This window comes from Pantherophis guttatus, chromosome 9, assembly GCF_059756535.1.
Source record: "Pantherophis guttatus breed Tessera chromosome 9, ASM5975653v1, whole genome shotgun sequence".
NCBI classification, from domain to species: Eukaryota; Metazoa; Chordata; class Lepidosauria; order Squamata; family Colubridae; genus Pantherophis; species Pantherophis guttatus.
The window spans coordinates 1,647,501-1,655,000 of NC_142071.1; the positions used below are offsets into that span (position 1 = coordinate 1,647,501).

Genomic DNA, 7,500 nt, shown 5'->3' on the forward strand with positions numbered 1-7,500 from the left:
ACTTGGTGGGCTTTCTTGCAGACGTTTCATTAGCGAAGTAGGTAACCCATCAGTGCTGGAAGGGAGGGGATTTTGCAGAGAGGAGGAGGAGGAGGAGGGTGGATTGTGGGATCCTTGGTACTACTATCTGAGTTTAGTGGTTTTCTCATTGACCTTTCATTAACAAACTAAGTAACATCCCTCCATGGTGGAAGGGAGTAGATTTTGCAGGAGGAGGAGGAGGAGGAGGAGGAGGAGGAGGAGGAGGAGGAGGAGGAGGAGGAGGAGGAGGAGTAGTCCTTGGTGCTCTCTGATCTTGATGTTTTGCTTGCATCAGCACTACCTGTAGTAAGGAAGTGAGGTTTGGTCTCAGGTTATATTCTAGTGCAGAGGTCTTCAAACTTGGCAGCTTTAAGACTTGCGGACTTCAACTCCCAGAATTCTCCAGCCAGCTATGCTGGCTGGAGAATTCTGGGAGTTGAAGTCCGCAAGTCTTAAAGCTGCCAAGTTTGAAGACCTCTGTATCTAGTGGTTCCCCCTATAAAGTTGAGAGAAGTGGTTTGGTTGGGTGGTTTATTGTTACCTTGTTGGCAGTTCCTTGACTGTGGTCTTGTTCACTTCTTGATTGTTGGTCTTGATGTCAATCTTGGCGCTAATCTCTGCTCATCGGGATGTTGAATGCTGGTTTGTTTCCTCTTTGGCTTGTTGATTTGTGTCTTTTGCACAGCAGGTAGCTGTTTTACATGCCCGTGTGTCTGTTGATGGCCAATTTGTCAGAGGGCCAGGCAGGCTTCTCAGGATCGCTCAATTCGGCCCCCTTGCTTGCACGCCTAAAAAACTCAGAGCCACACACTAGCCAACATGCATGGATGGCTTGTTAGCTTGTGTGTGTGGTGTGACTTTGCTGTTTTATATTCTGCTGTTGATCTCTTTTATTGAGTGGCTGTCACTCCGAGATAATTGCTGCCTCTGTGGCTTTGGACCATGAGGGATGCAATATATCCAGTTCGGTCACCGTGTTACGTAGACTATATATGTTTGCGTATCGGTGATTGCATGACCTCTGTAGATGCATATGTCAGACTTCGATGCTATCTCAAAATTAAATGAACTTCCAAACTGCCAATCTTTAAGGAAATCTTTTCTTCAATTGAGCACAGCCACCGGATCATGACTCGATGCGGACAAGACTGACCTTTTGCCCCCCACCAATCCCTCCCTTTCCGATCCCCAAATCTCTGCTTCTCATTGGCTATCTTCCAAGTCATTCTTCAGACTTCTTGTCTCGTCATTTCCCAGGAATGTCTCCCCCCTCCTCATTTCCACGACGACCGGGCTTCAAAGGGATTTAGCAGGCAAAAGTTCAGAGCTTATCTCTCTCTCTCCTCTGCTCTCTATGCCAGCGTCGAAGCGCTGACAGCATACTCTTTAAAAAAAATCTCTTGAGATGATAAAGATAAACCAGGTAATAAATGCTGTACTCCTAGTTAACCTTACATTGGGGCTCAACAGGCATGAGGTCTGGTGACTCACTATATTCAGCAGAAGGAACATGGGGGATCTTTTCCAACCTGGCTGAGTTCTTGGAGGTGTTTTATTTAAAAATATTAAAGAAGTCACCCAACCAGCTTTCATTCCTAAGGCAGGGCTAGAACTCACCGTCTCCCGCTTTCTGGGTACCTTCACCACTAAACCAAATGGGCCATTGATGGCTTCTAACATGGAATCTGTTTTAGGATGGAAAGACTTTGAATAAGCAGTCTGGGAGGGGATAAGATCCCTGAAATTCTTCCAGTGTTGAGGAAGATTAAAAGCATTGAAAGATGGGATGGAATTAAGGTGAAAGGGTTTAGGTGGAGCTTGGTGGAAACTGCAAAATGGAGTGGATTTGAAAGCATTTTCAGATCTTGTTGTAGGTCATTCTTTCACTAGTTAGCCCAGGAGTCGGCAACCTGCAGCTCTGGAGCCGCATGTGGCTCTTTCATCCCTCTGCTGCGGCTCCCTGTCGCCAGTCAGCTCTACAATAGATAGGGTTTAGGTGGAGCTTGGTGGAAACTGCAAAATGGAGTAGATTTGAAAGCGTTTTCAGATCTTGTTGTAGGTCATTCTTTCACTAGTTAGCCCAGGAGTCGGCAACCTGCAGCTCTGGAGCCGCATGTGGCTCTTTCATCCCTCTGCTGCGGCTCCCTGTCGCCAGTCAGCTCTACAATAGATAGGGTTTAGGTGGAGCTTGGTGGAAACTGCAAAATGGAGTAGATTTGAAAGCGTTTTCAGATCTTGTTGTAGGTCATTCTTTCACTAGTTAGCCTAGGAGTTGGCAACCTGCAGCTCTGGAGCCGCATGTGGCTCTTTCATCCCTCTGCTGCGGCTCCCTGTCGCCAGTCAGCTCTACAATTGATAGGGCTTTCAGTTAGGATAGGTAGAGGAAAAAGGATGCTGTACTAGGAGGAGACACTATGGTGAGGGGAACCAGACTTCTGGTTGGCTCCAGAATTAAAAGGGGGCTTCCGGTTAGGACCTTTGTGACTCTTTGAGTGTTTAAGGTTGCCGACCCCTGAGTTCGCCCAAAGGAATCCTGGTAGACTTGCAACCCTAGCTTAGGTTTTGGAGCAGACATTCTCTTCCCCCACCTCCAACGAAGGTCTCCCTTGGGTCACCCGACCTTCCATTCCTTGTTCTCTTTTCTAACATTTTGCTGGAAGAGATCTTGATTACCACTAAAACAGAAGCCTTTGTTTTTGGACACCAGCCCAAAACAAAACCTTCGGGGAGATGCTTGTAGCAGAGCCGGCCAGCAAAACAGCCGAAGCAACACCAGATTGTCCAATGGCATCCATTAAACCGACGGCCCAAGCTTCTGCTAATGCACCCGGGATGGAAAGCAGGCAGCCTTGTAGCTTTTAATCCCTTTAAACCTCTTTAATATTTTACGCGGAGAGAAACAGGGATCAATGTCTTCTTTGCACAGGAATGTTTAAGCGGGAAAGTCCCCCCCCCTTTTCCCTGCCACCCCCCTCCTTTCCCAAATGAAGGAGAAGAACTAGGACAGGGGTCTGCAACCTTAAAGAATCATTTGGACCTGTTTCCCACAGAAAAGAAAACACCGGGAGCCACAAAACCCTTCCCGTGCCTGACTGTTTCTTGTAGTTGAATTAAACAGTCTGTTTTTTTCTGGAACTTTTCTTTTCTTGGATTTATCCATGGTTGGTCTATTGGCGGTTGAAAAGCTCAATACATCGCTTGCCGGCGGGTGTCGCACATTGGCGGTTGTGACGCATATTTTGAGTGACAGGGAGCCACAGCAGAGGGGTGAAAGAGCCACATGCGGCTCCGGGGCCGCAGGTTGCTGACCCCTGAACTAGGAGGAAGTAAACAGGGAGAAGCCACTGAAGGAGTAAGTTTCTCCAGTGAATAATAATAATAATAATAATAATAATAATAATAATAATAATAATTATTATTATTATTATTATTTTATTTCTATACTGCCCTTCTCCTGAAGGACTCAGGGCGGTGTACAGCCAATTTAAAAACACAGGACACAACAATGATTAAAAATTAAAATAATTAAATAAATTTGGCTGATTTAAAACCCCCAAAATTAAAATACCTCAATTTAAAATTATTATATTGATAGCCCTGCTATCAGTGAAGGGGTGGCCTAGGCAGGAATTACAAAAAGAAGCAAGGATTCTCAAATGAATTAAATAGTGTATTGAGTTACAGGAAGTTCTCAACTCACGGCCACAACTGAGCCCCAAAAGTCTGATGGTAAAGTGAGACATTCGTGAAGTGAATTTTGCCTCGTTTTACGACATTTCTTGCCACCGTCGTTGAGCGAATCACCATCGTTGTTAAATGAGTAGCCCGGTTGTTAAGTGAATCTGGCCTCCCCGTTGACTTTGTTTGCCAGAAGGTCGCAAAAGGGAATCACGTAGCCCCGGGACACTGCAACCGTCATAAATACGAACCATCATAAATGAGAGTCAGTTGTCAAGCATCCGATGTAAATCACATCTGAATTTTGATCACATGATCAAGAGGGGATCACGTAACCCTCCCAGGACAGGAGGAAGAGCAACAATCTGGATAATGGACAATAGTCCAGGGGTCTCCAACCTTGGCAACTTTAAGACTTGCGGACTTCGAAAGGTCGGGAGTTCAGCGGTTCGAATCCCTAGCACCGCGTAACGGGGTGAGCTCCCGTGACTTGTCCCAGCTTCTGCCAACCTAGCAGTTCGAAAGCAGGTAAAAAATGCAAGTAGAAAAATAGGGACCACCTTTGATGGGAACAGAACAGCGTTCCGTGCGCCTTTGGCGTTGAGTCATGCCGGCCACATGACCACGGAGACGTCTTCGGACAGCGCTGGCTCTTTGGCTTTGAAATGGAGATGAGCATCACCCCCTAGAGTCGGGAACGACTAGCACATACGTGCAAGGGGAACCTTTATCTTTTACCTTATGATAAGGGCAAAATTAGTCCTTATATTTGTGCTTCTTGTCTAGACTACCTGGAAGGGCTAACGGATATTGGGCCGAGAGAGAAGGACTGGTCCAAAGTCACCCAACCAGCTTTTAGGCTTAAGGTAGGACTAGAACTCACCTGTCTCCCGGAGGAGGCTCCCAAAGTCCACCCAGCAGGCTTTCGGGCCTCAGGCAGGACTAGAACTCAGATTCCCTTGGTGATTGGATCAAGGGCACCTATCCAGTTTTCATGCCTAAGGTGGAACTAGATGCTGTCAATTTCTACTTTGGTGCCTTCTCCACTAGACCAAAACTGTTTTTTGCAGGCATCTCATATGCTCTTCGCTGATTGGTCTCTATACACTTGTACACATTGGGATGGATCGATTAACAGAGTTGGAAGGGACCTTGGAGGTCATCCAGTCCAGCCCCCCCCATCCCAAGCAGGATTGATTGATTTGATTTGATTTATTTTGATTTATATGCCGCCCTTCTCCGGAGACTCAGGGTGCCTTACAATGCGTTAAGCAATAGCCTTCATCCTTTTGTATATTTTATACAAAGTCAGCTTATTGCCCCCACAAACCGGGTCCTCATTTTACCTACCTTAGAAAGGATGGAAGGCTGAGTCAACCTTGAAGGCTGGAAGGCTGAGGAGACCTTACTACACCATTTCTAACCGATGGCAGTCACAGTCTCTTCTCAAAAGCTTCCAGTGATGAAGCTCCCACAATTTCTGAAGGCAAGCTGTTGTTTTGTTGTTGTTGTGGTTGTTGAAATCCAGTGGAACTGCCTGCTACTTGATTTTTCTATTAAGGCAGGGTTTCTCCTTTCTTGGAAGGAAATGGTTTACGATGCCCCTCTTTAAATGAATTGGTTTTATGGCAGCTCCTCTCCTCACATGTGATTTGTCCTGTTCTTTTTTTTTTTTTTTTGGGGTGAGGTTAAGAACAAGCTTCTCTCTCAGTCATTCAGCACTTAAAATGAATAATTAAAAAACCACTGCATCGTAAGAAATAGATAAGGGGCATAAACTCTCTGAGCCGCAGGACATGAAGCAACATTCTCCGTGCTCTCTGGGAGGAGTGATTGAGCTTTTGAAAACCACTTCCTGATCAAGGCAAAATTCTTAAATTGTAGCGATCCATCTGCAAAAACGACAGAGAGTGCGACTGTTCATTATTATTATTATTTTTTGCTTTTATACCTCGGGTTACACGCTGTGGTTTGAAAACACTGGCTGGGAGCATGCAACTCACAATCCAAAAGCAGCTGGATTTTTCGAAGATGCCCAAGTGGTCCTTCGGATGCAAATGGTGGGAGCTGAAGCCTCGAACCTCTGGAGGGAAGCAGGCTGGAGAAAAGTGGAGAGAAAGAAATGGGAAAATCTGTCGTGGCAAAGTGGGGGGATAACAGAAAAAGAGAGTCGCAAGGGACCTTGGAGGTCTTCTAGTCCAGCCTCCTGCTCAAGCAACATTTCAGACAAATGGTTGTCCAATCTCTTCTTGGAAGCCTTCAATGATGGAGCATCCACAACTTCTGGTGGCAAGCTGTTCCACTGATTAATTGTCCTAAACGTTAGGCAGTTTCTCCTCAATTCCAGGTTGCTTCTCTCCTGGATTAGTTTCCATCCATAGTTTCTCGTCTTGCCTTCAGGGGCTTTGGAGAATAGCTTGACTCCCTCTTCTTTGGGGCAGCCCCTGAGAGATTGGAAGATGCTCTCATGTCTCCCCTAGTCCTTCTTTTCATCAAACTAGACATACCAGATTCCTGCAACCGTTTTTTAAAAATATGTTTTAGCCTCCAGCTCCCTAACCATCTTTGTCGCTCTTCTCTGCACTCTTTCCAGAATCTCAACCCCATTTTTTTATAATATGGTGACCAAAGGTCCAGAACTGGTCATTGCAGAGGGTTATTTTTTATATATATTATGGCCACATTTTCAAAGCAATTCATCTCCAATCCAAAGATGCTCCTATGAAGGGGCCATTTCTAGCAAATCAACCTGTGAGCCTTTCAGGGAGCAGCTTTGGGGGGGACAAGGGCATTTTAAAAAGCCCGCCCCAAACTTTTTCACAAGGATATCCTCGAACCCAGGGGTCTCCAACCTTGGCAACTTTAAGCCTGATGGTATTCAACTCCCAGAATTCCCCAGCCACCTTTGCTTTGCTGGCTGGGGAATTCTGGGAGTTGAAGTCCATCAGGCTTAATTCTGGGAATTGAAGTCCATCAGGCTTAAAGTTGCCAAGATTGGAGACCCCTGCCCTAACCTGCACCCTGAGCCCTTCTTAATTTTCTCTCCAAGATGGGAAGTGAGATGCATCATGTCCATTCAGGAGAAGCACTCTTCACATACTCAGGAGCTGCTGGCTTTTCACCATTGAAAAGGAAGGAAGGAAGGAAGGAAGGAAGGAAGGAAGGAAGGAAGGAAGGAAGGAAAGAAGGAAGGAAGGAAAACAAATAAGTTTGGTGTTGAAATGTGATCTTTGAGGAGAAGGGGCCGGAGACCCTCGTCCTACAAGCAGGTGCCAAATAATGACCCGGAGACCTTAACCATCTTGATTTCCCCTCCCCCCCAGGCCCCCAAAGTTTGAGCATGTCACCTCTGCTCTTCCACGCCCCGCATTGAAATCAGCTGCACTTGATGCTCTCCCTTGGGGTGAGGCTGGACCACAGTGTCGTCACCATGGCGACGCTGGTCTCCTGCATCCCGGGATGGCTCTGCCAGGACACAGAGGAGAAACTCCCAGCCTCCTCCTCCTCCTCCTCCTCCTCCTCCTCCTCCTCCTCCTTCTCCTCCTCCTGCCCCTCCTCCCTCCTCTTCCCCCTCCTCCTCCTCCTCCTCCATCCTCCCCCCTCCTCCTCCCTCCTCCCCCTCCTCCCTCCTCTTCCCCCTCCTCCTCCCCCTCCTCCCTCCCTCCTCTGGGTGGGGGCTGGTATTTTATAGCCGCCCTTGCAACCAATGGCATTGCAGCCAGCCGGGATGCCAGCAGCGATCAGGCGCTTCGACTCCAACACCGGCGGTGCATTGCAGGGCATCCGGGGTGCTTCGGAGGA

General features: G+C 47.2%; 1 protein-coding gene across 3 annotated transcripts in view; it reads left to right on the forward strand.

Moving 5' to 3' along the window:
- Window positions 1–7,500, forward strand: part of KCNIP3 (potassium voltage-gated channel interacting protein 3) — a 68,104-nt gene that overhangs the window by 32,610 nt on the left and 27,994 nt on the right. Inside the window, exon 1 of one of the 3 annotated variants that reach the window (XM_087875786.1) lies at window positions 7,466–7,500. This exon is cut by the window's right edge and continues 582 nt beyond it. The exons of the other annotated variants lie outside the window; for them this stretch is intronic. The gene's annotated coding sequence lies outside the window, so the exon portion shown is untranslated. Of the gene's footprint in view, window positions 1–7,465 lie in introns of those variants that run through there. 3 annotated transcript variants of the gene reach the window in all.